This window comes from Sinohyriopsis cumingii, chromosome 17 (genome assembly GCF_028554795.1).
Source record: "Sinohyriopsis cumingii isolate HCF-2022 chromosome 17, ASM2855479v2, whole genome shotgun sequence".
Taxonomy (NCBI): Eukaryota; Metazoa; Mollusca; class Bivalvia; order Unionida; family Unionidae; genus Sinohyriopsis; species Sinohyriopsis cumingii.
Window position 1 is genome coordinate 59331049 of NC_142977.1, and position 16088 is coordinate 59347136.

At 39.8% G+C, this 16088-nt stretch overlaps 1 pseudogene across 1 annotated transcript in view; it reads left to right on the forward strand.

Moving 5' to 3' along the window:
• Positions 1-16088, forward strand: part of LOC149779035 (uncharacterized) — a 32789-nt pseudogene that overhangs the window by 8507 nt on the left and 8194 nt on the right. The window contains exons 5-6 of the transcript XR_016415548.1: positions 11616-11797; positions 14132-14306. The product of XR_016415548.1 is annotated as an uncharacterized LOC149779035 (transcript). The remainder of the gene's footprint in view (positions 1-11615; positions 11798-14131; positions 14307-16088) is intronic.

Here is a 16088-nt window from a genome sequence, read left to right on the forward strand (position 1 = left end):
AAAACACCTCTGAAGTTTTTTATCGCTAGCGCGTTCGCGGCGTCTATTAAATCAAAATTAGACATAGGAGTCATTGACCCCCGGGTCAATAAACGGTTCCCGGTAGTCTTAGACCCTTTCCCGAGTACCATGAATACGGGGTTCCCGGTAGTCTTAGACCCTTTCCGGCCACGGGTCGTTTTTTTTTGTAGCCTTTCCCGGTTGCCTTCTTCAATGCCATCCCCGCCGCGGTACCAACGGCTCCTAACGCCGCCGCCTTAGCCACTGCTGGTGCGGCCGCGGCAATCAATGCCGGAATCGCGGCTAACAACGGAAATATCCCACCGGTCTTTTCCATGTCTTTGATCGCTGCGGCCGAGAAATCTATTTGAACACCCTTTTTATTCTTCATCGCATTATTGAAATGTTTTCTTTGACGCGCCGTCAACGATATCTTATGATTACCACCTGCCATCTGTGACGGCTTCAGCGTTATTGTGGTCCCGCATTGTTTAGCCGACTTTGATCGTAATTTCTTGACTTGACCATCAGTCAACTCTACACTGACGACACTATACGACATTTTATTGTAAACGCGTTTTGTGCTTTCAATTACATGTTTTCCACTGGCGCATCAACGATTCTCATTCGTCCACCAACACCTTCTAGCAGCATTGATTTATCGCTGAGAATGACAGCGACCGCTCTGTAATTAACACCAGCTGGGGCTATACGAGCTCGGAAGTGTATATCAACGACGGATTGTCTCGTTAAATCAAGATGTTCCAACGAAAAGTAATAAATCGGATACAGGTTTTTAAAATCAAGTTGTGATATTTGCAAACCAGTGTCGACGTTTTGATCACGACCCATATATGACAGCAATCGATGATACACACGTGCGACATGGTTATCACCGTAATTAAGCTGTATATCCTCGGATGGTTCCTGTTGTCCGTTTATTCTCAGCGAAACCTCCATGACTCCTAATCGATCAAATATCATATGGCTGCGTTCTTGATTACCCAATCGTTCCCTATTCTGTAGCGCTATGAATATATGACGCGGGGCTGAAACACCCTGTTTTGATGCTAGGTGCCATGTAAACGTATCGGCGACGTTATCCTCTTTAGCATCAGTTGTTACCGTTAGCCAACTCAACAGCGATTTCCCTCCCTGTTCCATAAATGCTAACAATCGTGCTTCCGTGGTAACTGATGGAGTCAGCACCGGCATCCACAATGCCATTTTAGTTAAAATGACTTTACCGGCAGCGACGCCAGCAGCATGCCATATTGCATTGTTATCATCGCCCCTTCGCGTCAGCGCGATTGTATGCTTAGCCCCATAGACAACTTTTCTGACATTTCTGCAGAATCCAAATATGTGATGGAGAGGAATCGCGCATGAAAACTGTCGGCGTGGTCCTTGCAACATTCCTACTCGTGCTGCGAATCCTAGATTGTAATCATTGTTGGTGCTTTTTATAATATTAAAATTAGCACCTGGTCTTGCTCTGCGGTCTGGATTGGCTGCTTCAGCCTGTGGGTCAGTTGCGGTATCTCTTTCCGCCAGCACGTTGATGTACTGAATATGGTCAGCGTTATTGGTGGTGTCCTTCGCAAACATCATAGATGGGCCCGCCGATCTTGTATAATCATCCGAGTATCTCGCCAACCCAATTATCGTCGTTGCAACATCAACCTCGCGTTCTATTGATTCAATTTCTCGCCCGTCAATAAGATATCTGGCGCTCTCAAATAACGCCATGATACCGTTGTTGACGAAGCCAACTCGAACACGATGGTCATCTGCGTATGGTGTATTATCGGCGGCATTTGTCACGAGTTCTCCCTCAATTTCGATAAACGCTTCACACGGCAGAAAGTATTTACTGGTATCTTGGACCTGAAGTTCAATTCGCGATCGTAGGTCGGGTTGCGCTGCATAATAAGAATAATATTGATAATCACGGACAGAATCATCCCTGCGCACTGGGGCATCCATATCAAACGCGGGATCAGCGGTACGCGCAAACATTCTATTATTTATCATGTTGATGTTTTCAATTGCGATTTTTTCGTCGTAAATTCTTTGAATTTAAACCACTCCCCGCTATCGCGTTCATGAGCGCGTTGGTTGCCGCATCGGCGGATGGCGAAGTCGTCGCCAACGACTCTAATTTTTCTTCCACGGCGTTATTTATTACTTTACTGACATTTGCAGGCATCACTGTCGTTGATGGCATTACCGGTGGTTTCTGTTTTTTTCTCCTGAATTTCACCAATGACATTAGTTTGTCCCGCGCGGCTGAAAACGCCCTTCCGGCAACATCTCCAATGGCACTAATACCCTTATCACGAATAACATCAATAGCCTTCATTCCTAATTGTTTGGCTAACGGCGCTACTTTTGGAGCCATTCTTGTAAATAACCCCGCAATGGTGCTACCGAGACCATCTCCATAGTACGCGCGGTAAACAGGCAATCGCGAGTTTACCACGTAGACGAGTACTGGTTTATCATGGTTGTAGTGTATGATCATCCTTATTAAAAACACCAGTTTTCCAATTAATCATCCACGAGTTCGTCTATGAGCGTTCGATATACATTAATGTCCATAATACCGCCTGCAAATAACCGCTTGCAAATATCAGCGGCCTCATTGATTATTTCCGTAGAGTTATTTCCGGCTCGTTTTCCTCCGATTAGTACTTCCAGCCGTGATATATCACTGAGAACACTATTAGGACAGGTAACGCCGTAGGATTCTTTACCAACAGAGTATCCTTTTCCTTTTTTTGGTGTTATACTCTTAACTTCCTTGTGGAATGCGTCGTAATCGGATTTACTACGATGTGGTAATGCATCTTTATGTTTACTCGCTAAATACACTATTCTTGCCCAGTCCTTTAACGACTTTATATTTTTCTCGTAACCGCTATTGATATGCTTCTTATCTCGTATGTTCTTAGCAAAATTGTTGGCAGTAAAATTAATTAATTCTTCCCTGTTGCTGAAGCCTCTAATTTCATCTATTGTGCTCTTCTTGAGTACAATACGGGGTATATTCCCCTCTTTTTCTTCCGGTATTTCTTCTTCTGGTATTTCTTCTTCTGGTATTTCTTCTTCTGGTTCTTTCGCAGTAGCGCCTAGTTCTTCTTCGTCGGCCATTGTAACATAGGGTTCTTGTGGTTCGGTTATAGCGAGTGGTGGCGGTCTCCGTGTTGTAGCAGCCGCTATTTTTGCAGGAAGTGTTTCTAAAGACCTTTTTGTTTGTTCGGTCTGAGCCGCTATCTTTTCAAGCGCACCAAGAACGGGTACAGTTGCCGCCGTAACATCCTTAGTCGCTTTAGTTACCGGGGCAAATAACTGTTCACTTCCAACAGCAAAATCAGTTTGCATTTGTTGTCGCGTTTGAAGTTTCTCTCTCACTCTGTCTCGTAACGGTATAAACTTTCTAAGCGCTGCTAGCCGCTCTCTGGCTAGCCGAGTAGTAAGTGATTCACCTACCATTATTGTAAATTGATCCGCAATTTTCTAATTTTCCGCCGAGTGTACCATCGGGGGCTCCACGGAGTTTTCGTCTATAATCCTTCTAATGTTTTTGATCTTACTAGAAATCTCCCGGCGTCGTTCATAAACACGTCCGAGTTTTTTTCGTATTATTTCAACGGCAGTAAATAGTCCAATGAATGCATTTGCGTCATTGTGGTACAGGTTCTCATTAATCGTATGTTGTAATCGTTTTATAAAAAAATACTCGCGGGCCAGGGTAAAACGCCCCCGTTTCGACTGTTCGTTAATAATCTCATAATCGGATAATATTTTTTCACTGTCGAGACCATCAGATAATTCAATTCCTTGATTTTTTAATTTTGAAATCTCAGTTAATATATTATTGATGTCTTCGATATTCATTATTCTTATAAAACATCTTATTTCTAATATCAAAAATTTTAATAAAATTATTGGGGCCATTTTTGACCCCGTTTTTTGTATGGACAGTACAATGCCGTAGATCTCCACTCGAGTGTTGTGGCAGATTGCAGGCATACATGGACAGTACAATGCCGTAGATCTCCACTCGAGTGTTGTGGCAGATTGCAGGCATATACATATACTTAATTAAGGACATTCACATCTTGGAACCCCAAAGCATACATCTCCGGGAGGGAGGCCTAGGGTGACAAACGTCATCGTAGACCGCCCAGAAGATATGCTTGGGGGACATCACTACATGTACTTAATTAAGGATGAATATATTTACAATGAAATGATTGATGGATGATGGGACGGCACAAGACAGCACAAACATAAAACGGCGGGGCGGAACTCTACGGCCAATTCAACCAATCAAAAGCAACCCAATTAAATTAACCCGGTTGCATGATTGTGAACAAAAGACAACCACACGCCCGGGTCAAGAGCGTGGGTTAGTTTTGATTAGTTGAATTGGCTTTCGAAAGCCCCAGGCTTATAACGAGTCATCTTGTATATAAAGTGAATAATACAGCGGCGTCAGTCACAAGGTGTGTGTTAATTTGAATTCCCTTGAATCGTTTGAATCCTTAAATACTTATTAATGGTGTTTCACGGCATTTAAATGAAACCAAATACTCAAATAAAACATTAAAAAAAAGAATACAGCTGTTAGATAATAGCGTGTATTTCATTAGTTTTCATCGTAAAATGATTAATTAATCGCAACATTAATTGGACTTGAAGGGACGCAACATTAATTAGACTTCAAGGGACGTAACTCTTGTCATGCGACGCTATCACAAAACGAGTTATCTCCCTTTGATGTTATATATGAAAATCGAATTCTATGACCCGTCTTTTTTGAGATCGCTGTTTGATATATTCGTTCTGCAACAAATTGTATTGAGGCGATACAAATGTCAAAATATTTTCCTGCCTCATTCATCGACTGAAATATTTTTTCCTCGTGAGTTGTTGTATCAAATGACTTTACGGGTTTTACTTTCTTTGAGTATTTACCAGTTTGGCCTTTTTTACTATTTTCACTCTGAGAGATGGCTTGCAGATTACACAGTCTATTATTTTGATAATTAGAATCAATGTGATCAATAACGAGAGTATCTTTGATCAATCCGTGGAAACATTCATAGATGATTCTGTGACAGAGATATTTTTTCCCTCCAGCAGTAAACATTAAATACCCGTGATTGTTTTTCCATCCAACCGGCTTCTTCAGTCTACGATTTCTAACAATACCGTCGCGAGATGCCTCGTAATTGACGAGCAGGGGATGCGGCTGAAATTCTTGGTCCATTTGTATAATAATACTACTTGTCTAATTTATTATTTGGTTTAATTATGAATCTTTCAACGTAGTCTTGGGGGGTTTTGATGACGAAGTCGGCGGTGGGGTTGATGACGGCGTTTTTAATTCGCTTGTCATAATAGCGTTTTAGTTCCCTGTATCGCTTTCCGCCACAATTGATACACAACTGTGATTTTCCTCTTACACCGACGTGGCAAACCAAGCACGGGAGAGGGCCAAGAGAACCATTACGAACGCTTTGTAAATGGTATCCGCAGAATTCACCTCTACATGATTTATTGCACGGGGTTGTCGACCCAATCATCAACCATTTGCAGTGATTCATTATACTATATTCTTTCATTTAAATACTTGTTTTAATTATATGGATGAGTTTGAGAGATTGGCAGCAATTAAACCCCGGAAAAATATTAGGTTTAATCTCGATAGAGTCCTCAAGGACACACCAAAAGCGTTAATAAACGATAAAACCCTGTTGAGTAAAATACGCGATTGTATCAATGAATTCAAGCGTGATGGCGCATCTCACAGTTGGTCAACATTTCGAATTGATGGCATTGTTGATGCTACCATGAACGACAACCGCGCAGCAACGATAATATCACAACTTGACGGTAAAAGATATTTCTTCAGAGTAAAATTCATTGTCCGGGTGAAATCAGGCGATTGGATCATACGTGATAAATTTGAACCGGTTCTCAGCGACAAGAAAACAGTCATTGTCAGCCGCGACTCCAAGCCGGGGTTGTTAACCGGAATTGACAAACCATACTATGAACGAGCGTATCCTGAAACAGCAGTTGTTTATGGAATATACCCATTAAATAAGAAACCTGATATCGGAAAACTGAAACCAATGAGACAGTCAATGGGGATAAATTGTGTAGCAGAACGAATAATAGAGCATTTTACAAATGCGTGTCGAGGAAACAAATTGACTGATTTACGACGTAGCAAAATCAACCAGTGGGAACTAACCGTAAAAGAGCGTGGGGCGACCATCAGCGACATAGCGAGATTAGAAACATCGCTGAGATTTCCAATAACCGTTACAACGATAACCGGTGAAGTATTATACGAATCGAAGTATAAATCGAAGGGAGCCCCAATCAAAATTATTGATCATAACGAACACGCATGGACGCCCGCGATCACAATATTTCCACGGGATAGAACAGTAAAGTATATACCCGAAGAATTCCTGGGAGAACAATTCTCCCGGGATGGTTTTCTCGCGGAGAGGAAACTATTTGATGCTATTGCCTACTTGTGTAAAAACGACCCTGTATCAGTGTGGTTACTTCGCAGCGCTGAAAACGATGCGGATACCTTTGATCAGTTTGTAAGACCAAACGGCGAATTATATCGCACTGAAGCATTTCACAACAGGATGAAAAAAACCGCCATGGAATTTGAAGAGCATGATGAACAACTGCTAACAAATTGTTTTACGATTCCATCGGTTGTAGCTCATGTTGCAGCGAGGAAAAATGCGTGGAGACCAACGCGCAAGGAATTTTTACCAGATGTACAATCCAGTTGTTTGGAATACTATCACGGTGGACTATGGAACACTGAATACAACCGCGACGCTATGATCTCGGTTGATATGGTTGCCTGTTATCCAGCGAGTTTTCTCGGGTATGGATCCGCCGCTGAGTATTTCAAACGATTTGGACACCCCAGACATGAAATGACTCGTGTTGCTATTAATGGACCACTGCCTGATTTTGATTTAACGGGATTCGCTCGCATAGTATCATTTGAATTCGCGGCAGGACTCCATCGCTGTAGCTATATTTGGATCGGTAGACACATAGCTGAAAAGAAGTGGCTGCCAATAGCGCTGCTACGGTATATGATTGATTGTAGCATGCTAGTTTCGTTGATTGTCAGTGACGCGATTATATCATACCGGGCGCAGACTGAAGTCTGGTTACCAGAACCGGAGCGTCTAGATAGCATAATTGACGAGTCCAGAAAAAACATTGATGCCGACGAGGAATATATCATCGAATGGTCCAGGAGGATATTCAACCAACGAAACCACGAGGCAAAAGATCTCGGTAGACGAATAATTGGTAAGTTCACACAAGGTGGAAAAAACTGCGACTACAAACGATATTGCTCACGGCTGATTATAGATGACGCAGAATATGATTTCGTAATCAAGGACGCAGTGGCGAAAAATAGATACGTGAACTGCAAAACAGCTTTCTTGTCCAATGGAACAAAGTTGGGTACAGTTGTTTCCTACAGCGATGGAGACAGCCCCGCGTATCCACATTTGAGGGCGTCTATGCTGGGTTACGCCGCTATCAATTTATTCTCGATGATAAATAGATTCCCCGATACCGCGGTTAGAGTAGCCGTTGATTCATTTTATATAGACGTAAAGTATAAGAAAAACATAGCCGAGTTTACTAGTCCGGACGAGAGTTGGGGTACATGGAGAATTAAAGAAGAAATACGACGCGATTATTCACCATCAGCAAATGTCATCGTTGAGAACAATTACCTACGCGGTGATAAATTATCGGAATGGTCTAATGCACCACCGTGTTCTGATCCAATTTGTAGACACAAGACGGTTTATTTAAGCGGCTGTGGCGGGTCTGGAAAGACGACTCGGGCAATTGAATTATTCCGAACGCGGGCAAGTATAATCGTGCTTACACCGACCCATAGACTAACGCGAGAGATAAAACAACGAAATGTTGACGCCGTTACTTATCACAGCTTTTTTCGATACAGCGGCGGTGAGTGGACTCCTGATCGAATGGGTGAAAAATTTATTCCCGACATTATCATCTGGGATGAGATATGTACTGTTTCGTTAGATACTTTACAAATGTTTCTTGAGTGGTTGCTGCGCGCGAATACAGCAGTAATCATGTGTGGGGACCATGGCCAAACACCACCATTTGTCGGCGAGGGTCCACATGATTGGTTAAAGGGTTTTGTGGACTATTATGAAGAAACCGATACTGATTACCGAGCACTTGATGAACAACTGCGCGAGGTTAAGAAATTAATCAGATTACAGCCGGATAGAATTCAATGTGAAATAATTCGCGAGGTGATTCCGGAAACGCCGTTAAATGAATTCTGGGAAACATGGAGACCAAACGATTTGATTGTAGCGAGTAGAAAGATAGTCAGAGACACACTTCAGCGGAAGTTGTTTACGTTGCATAAGGAAAAGTTTCCAACGCGTCCAGTGCCGTTATGTTATAGACCCGCGGACACACGGCGGCAGAACATTGAAGTTGAAATTCCAGGCCCGACAGCGTCGGGGACAAAAAAACAAATTCTCGTGCTGAATGATATCGTGCTCGTTGATATCAGCGTCGTCGAGGACGCGCTACGTGCTGATAAATCCCCGTGGACGCTAGGATACGCAACAACAATACATTCCTCGCAGGGACTAACCATCACGGACACAATTGTTTGGATAGTTGATAATCGCATCGAATGGTCAAATCTAGTCTATCTTGCAGTGTCCAGAGTACGAAGGATAAATCAGCTTCGAAGAATTGTTATTGACGGAGCCGATGACGGAGTCACTGACGAAGCCGGCGACAAAGTCACCATCGATGCAAGCGTCATTGATAGAAAACTCTCGGGTTACCGCCAACAGGATAAAAAAAAACAGCGGCGTTTTGATATTGATGCCGAATTAATAATCTCGCTACGACAACAACAGAATAATCACTGCGCGAGTTGCAATTGTATAATGAGTTGGCGTTATTCGGATAAAGACACTCGCCAATTTACCGTGGATAGGATCGATAACAGTCTCGGTCATGTCAAAAACAATGTGAGGTTGACCTGTCTTGAGTGCAATAGACGCAACGGCGCTAGTTAAGACCACGTGGGGGTAATTGAGTATCGTTAGGTATCACTTGTAGTTGCTCGCGTGTAAATCCGCGCTGAGGAGCAGTTGAATCCAGTCTATAGATCGGTGGTCTACCAGTTGATCGTGTTATCGTTGATATGTTATGTGTGGTAACACTCCAAATAGGATCGGTAGCCCTTTTTTTACCGCCTTCAAGCTCTCCTGGTTCATATAGATATCTAACAGTGACATCGCCAAGAATCGGCTTAGAAACGCTATTTATTTTTAATTTTCCGGGTATATACTCGTATTTAATCGCGTCGCTGGGCTTCATGTTGATTACTCGGGTAATCTCGTTATTTAACGCTGCAATTACACCTGGCAACCTTTTGACCCATTCACGAGATCGTTTTTCTTGAATGAATTCCTTCGCGTATTGATATCCAAATAACCGTTCAGCGAGAGTCCGATTGAATCGTTCAACAATTGCCTGATCACGATGTAGCGCAGTATGACCTCGTCGTATCGCGACGCTATGATGTTTCAGCGTTGATAAAACAGCACCGCGAAATTCACTACCGGGATCAACTTGTAATAGATTTGGCCAGCGCAGAGGGCCTCTTCGATAAATTCTTTCAAACGCAGCGGCTACTTCAGTTGCTGACTTTGTTTTTAACGGCTCCGCTTGTTTGTATCGACTCGCAACATCAACTACGGTTAGCGCGTATTTGTAACCGTTGTCATGCGGCAAAAATAGTATATCAGCCTGATGAACTTCATTAGGTACGCTGACATCAAAGCGCGAGAAGTTGATTTGTTTAGGCGGTGGTAGATAGATTTGCCATATAGCCTGTTTGGATAACCAATTAGCCGCAGTGGTCTTTGTTACCTTTGCAGCGCTTGCAAGCTTACCAATTGCGGCCTTCCCCTTCCAGTATCCTCTCGGAGAATAATAGATGGATTCCATGTTGTTATTATAAACGCTATCGTTTTCAATTACCAGCGCCAGAAGCTCCGCTTCCAATCATTAATTTACCTTTCATAGCCGATTTTACCAACCATGAGGCCAATTTTTCTTTGACGGATTTATCAGGAATAGCATTTAGCGCGTGAATTAATTTTACATCCGCGATATGACGCTGTTGCAGATCGCTACTTTTGTAAGCAACATCATGAGCATGACACGCCTTATCGATAGCGTTTATTGGGTACTCACCGGGCCGGGGCTGATTTTGACCATCGAGTCTGATATCTAATCGTGTTCCGGGACCACAGTAGCTATATCCTGGGAGGTGCTTTTCTCCTGGATACTTTGCCCACGGTGTTCCGGGGAGTTTTGCCAATTTGGCTGCGATGTCACCTCCTCGCTTTTTTTTAAAACATCTCCGGGTCTAATAGAAATAAATCTAAATTTCTTTGTACCGCATTGTACACACTTGCCAGTAAGGGCCGATCTGTTATTTCTTGTTGTAGCGGTTGTCATATCATTTGTGCCAGTACGTACTCTACACTTCACACAATATAGATCCATAATTTATGTATAGAGATATGAATATAATTGATTTTTCGGCGACTAAAACAAGAGAACCAGTTAAGCATGTTGCAGCGTTACCAAACTCGATCCGGATGATTATCATCGGACCATCTGGATCCGGCAAGACGCAATTGTTACTCAATTTAATAATGAGATGGATGAAGTGGGATAAGTTGTATTTGGTTGCTCCTAGCGTAGATGATCAACGATGCTACGAGGTGCTGAAAGATTTCAACGAGAATGCATCAGCGATCGCTAAAAAAAATGTTATTGAGTTTATTACGGATATCAATGATGCACCGGGTATTGATGATATTGATGGCGACGTTAACAATCTAGTCGTGTACGATGATGTTATGTTAGACAATCAAAAAAACCCAGCTAGAATATTTTCCAGAGGCAGGCATAAAAACACTGACGTGATATATGTCACTCAACGATACACTCAGATTCCAAAAGTAATTAGAGACAACTGTAATATTCTTGCTGTGTTCAACGGCGTTGATACACACACGCTACGAAATATTTGGCAGACATGGTGCGGCGGTGACATGGACTTTAATGTTTTTCGAAACTTTTTTAGTCATGCTCAGTCGACCCCACATGGATTCGTAACGATAAATTTACATGATCCTCGGACACGATATCGTATCGGACTTGACCAAATATTCGGTTAGTTGTAAATAATTTTCATTGTAAATAACCACTTAGCAGCAGGGGGGGCGATGACATCGACGCGGTCGTCGATGTGCTTACCGGACGCTGACGACGCTGGGGATCGGCGCGCAGAAGGTGTTAATTAAACCAAATGACGACGCGACGATCCCCCAACGACGTCGTCGTTTTTTTTTTACCAGGCGCTGACGACACTAGATCGTTGAGTTGCAGAAAGTAATAATTAAGCAAAATAACGATTGGACAAAATGTCCGATTCGCCCCCTCTGCTGCTACAGGTGAATGCAAAATGGCAATCTGTGGAGGCGTGAACCTCATTCTTGATCCAAGAATCTTTGTGTCCTTAGCAAATGCGAGAATGATATCACCCAGTGGTCAATGCCATTCATTTTCTTCAAAAGCAGATGGTTACACAAGAGGAGAAGGATGTGGAATAGTTATAATGAAACAATTACAAGACGTAAGTATTCAAATTAATTTGGTTCAGCTTCATAATCTCGATGCATTTTATGAGTTCAATAGATATTGACATTTTAGAGCTTAAAAGTAAATCATTTAATATAATATCAAACCAGACATCAATAAAGAGTCATTAGGCACAAAAATATTTACTAGGAAAAGGAATTTTAATGTTATCTTGTGCTAATAATAAGTTATCAAGTTTAAGTGCTCTTTTAAAATGACATTTAAGTAGACCAAAATTCTTTATAACGTTTCACGGCTTAATAAAAATAGTTCCTTGCTACGCTCTCTTTTCTGATGTCACGATTTCAAGTGAGCGCTATGAGCTATTATTTCGCTATAGGTTTACACGGTATCTGGGTGATAGGTAGGTAAACTTCATAATATGCACCATGTAAGAGAAAAAGACCAAAAGAAGAACAGGACAAAGATTAAGGAATGATGTGAATACTTTGGTGATTATTATGAGTTGCTGACATTTCCTTAAATTGACGAGGCCAAATATAACAGTGATGTGACTCGACTTGCAAGTGTTGAAAACAATATTGATCATGTTATTTAATTTGATGCTTATTAAATATGCCTTCCCGAAGTACAAATAGCAAATTCATATAATGGCATGATCATGCGGGTGTCATTCTGAATAATAATAATAATAACTATTTTGAAAAATATACGCGACAGCCACGGATGAAATTGAACATTGTACGTGGGGGGAGGGGGAGGGGCGTTGTTAACAGGTACATTGTTTAGCCTGTAAACAAATTAGGGCGATTTCCAAAGCAATGGTGGCATTGACAAAATGGTCAGGGGATCCGATGTAATTGTAAACTTTTGGATGGTTTATATAGTTACTGTGCAAGACTTTAAACTTGTTCAACTGAAATTAATATAATGATATTAATCTAAAACAAAAACAATTATGAAACCCATATGAACAAACTCCCATAAATTACGCATAGATTTTCTAGTGTTACTGAAACGTTGCACGCTTTTTAACAGAGATGAATAATGTTTCGTGAATAGTTATAAATTAATAATTTGCTCAATGTCAAATAGTTTTTACTACCTTAGATGTAATATTCGTCTTGTTTTCACTTTTTCTAGTAATAAGACATACTCTATATGTCAGCATTGCCAATTTTTTAAAAGTATTCATCTAGAATGAAAATACCTTTGAAGTTGCCCATGCTGTACAAAAAGGTAACTTTGATGAGTTTTCTGCAGTTTTGTTCAAGATAGCTATATATACATCCTTCGTACTCTGTTTGAACAAATTACGAGTCGTAGTAACATATCATGAATCTGGACAATTCTGCATAGCAGAAAATCCTTACATCAAAAAGCATTGTTCACATTAAAACACCTTAATTACGGCTTCTAAGTGAATTATCGCACTACGTAAAGTATATAGGCGTCAGTATCAAATTCTGCTACTTTAGATTTTAAGCAAGTATTTTAAAAGTTTCAAATATTAATGTTAAATGCATGAAGTACTTAATTATATTCTCATTTATTTCTAATTTCAGTGACAGTCACGTTTAATATTAAAGGTGATCATAATGTAATAAGTCTTTTATTCAAAATATATTTCTTAAAATCAAAATGCATACGTTCAGTATCATCTGCGATCATAAATCATAAACCTTCAGAGGCATATGATAAAATCTGGTACACATAACAATTAGATATATACAATCTTTGTTTTACAAATAATTTATTTTCAAAAAGTTTAACATCAAAATATTAACTGATTTTAGTCCTTATTTGCAATTTTATGCTGAGCATTAGAGAATAAGTCATTCGTTGTAAAGGCAAGGGAAAAGTAGTTTATGCTTTCAACAGTTCCTATTGCACTGATACCATAACACTACACTTGAATATCAGCCATACCCCCTTACATGAAGTCGATTACTTGTGTTTTATCCATATGTACTGTCTTTTCAAACTTTTTAAAACATTTTTCTAGAGTTTTTGTTAACAATGAAATTGTTTCGCAGTTTTAGAAGGAAAAAACCATATCATGTGCAAAAAAATTACAAAACTCTTTCTAAACATTCCCAAATGTATCTGATAAAGACATCTCGGTAAACGAAAACTATTACATTAATAATGTTTGATCACCGGCTGATGTCAACATACCATAAAGGAGGTAAATATTAACGTGTTATTATGTTTGTGTGCTAACAAAAGAAAACAAAGGTTAAAGCAAAATAAATGTAAAATCTTTTATTGACTTATTATGGTATATACAAAATTATGACCTTTTTCTCTGTAGGAATTGGGTTTTTTCTATTACTTGGTACTGTACATTTTTATATTTTCTCTTTAGGCGATAAGAGACGGAGACAAAATATGGGGATTAATAGAAACTGGTATCAATCAAGATGGACATATGGCAACACCAATAACAGCTCCATCGGGAGAGCAGCAGCTGGCACTTCTGCGGCGCATTTACGGCGAACACAAGATCTCTGCATCTTCTATACAAGTTATCGAAGCACACGGTAAGGGACATATTCGAGCTCCATTTTCAAGTTAATAATCACGTGTACATTCACTATGTTGTTTTAATAGTGCACGTACTTTTATTTTTTTTGAATATCGTCTCTTTCCAAAGAGCGAAAAAAGATAATAGCGTGGGATATAAGATAATACATGACGAAAGATAGTAACGAAATATAGTTTGCTGTCTCCGTTTATTGCTGTTGATTAAAAATATAAACATATACATTCCAAAACTTTAAAAAGACTTATGTCCAATTCATTTGTTATTTTCAGTTGTATGGTATCTGTCATAACAATTTCATAAATTTCTCCATAAGACTTGTATACTCATATCTATAGCAAATTCATTCATGCGTTCACTTAAATGAGGATAAAATTTATACGGGCATTCATTGCTTATTACAATACGATATGTATAAGAACGACTGTTTTGTGTCTTTGTCATGAATCAGAGAGATACTGTGGAATGAGTTTGAATACAAATCTCCTTATTTGAACTTTACATATTATAAACAGAATCTGCAATAAACGCAGTAAAAATAAAATTATGTTCGGGTTACATAGCGAATTACCAATAAACTATGCACAGTTCGATTGGATGGTTTTCTTTCTGTCAGCTATTTTTGACCGTTTATTCTTATGATCATATGGCTTTTCATTTTGTAGGACAACACTACAATATTATTTAGGAAATAATTGCATATCTTGTACGATACAATGATAAGGTATAGTTATTTAAGGAAGAAAATATTTAAAGTGATTAGGGATGTTTCACGATGTGAAATTTACTTTGCGCGGCGCTGCTATAGAAGAAACGATCATAATGTTTGGATATTGTCCATTTGCTTAGACAGAGACCACTCCAGGTATACCAATGAAGTTAAACATTTTGTATATGCATTACGCAGATAGCCTGATTATACTGTGCATACTATCAAAGTAATGTTATAATTGTTTTATTGTGTGGGGTGGGTGGGTGAGCCTCTATGACTTTGAAATTCGCAATATCAACGATCTCGTCGCGATTCCATATAAAACCGTTTAAACAAACCCATTGCATTTGATAAGTACACTTAAATGCATACGAAAGTGACTGGATTAGAATCCTAGATCACTTAGGTGAATTTGAGCTTGTTATGTTCTTTCAAACTTAGATGTTGTCTTTGAAATTTTTATCGTAAGTGTTTTAGCATAATTAATGCCGAAACATTGACATGTGTTAATGGAATATGAAAAATTGTTCATATACAGTTATTGATGATCTAAGCAGATTTTGATCTATAGATTTAGGCTCTAGTGGTGAGGACCTTGTAATGATATTTAATCAGAAATTGCTGGAGCTGATTCTATGAAACTTGGAAGACCTGCTTATATCCATATATAACTGTCCCAATTCAATTACTTGGCGATTTAAATTAATTGTGCAATATAGTTTGGAGTTTGGGCAGGAATCCATTGACGTTTTGCATGCCTCGTATGGTTGGTGTGTGTTAGACACAAAAGAATAGTTTCTGAGCCTGTACTTTTAATTCAACTTATAATAATAATGAATTTTTCACAAATTATAACGGCTTCCATTTAAGTCTGATAGCTACTAGATCGACGTTAAAACAGTGTATATATTTAGGACTCAGATGGTTGCGATTAAGACAAAGCAAAAGTAAATCTTTCTTATATTGAAATACTTTGTCGATATGTCGTGTCAGCACTGTTGAACAACATTCCCGCATCTGCATAAAGAAAGTGTTTGCTAAGTAGCTCGGAAACTTAGCACTGCAACT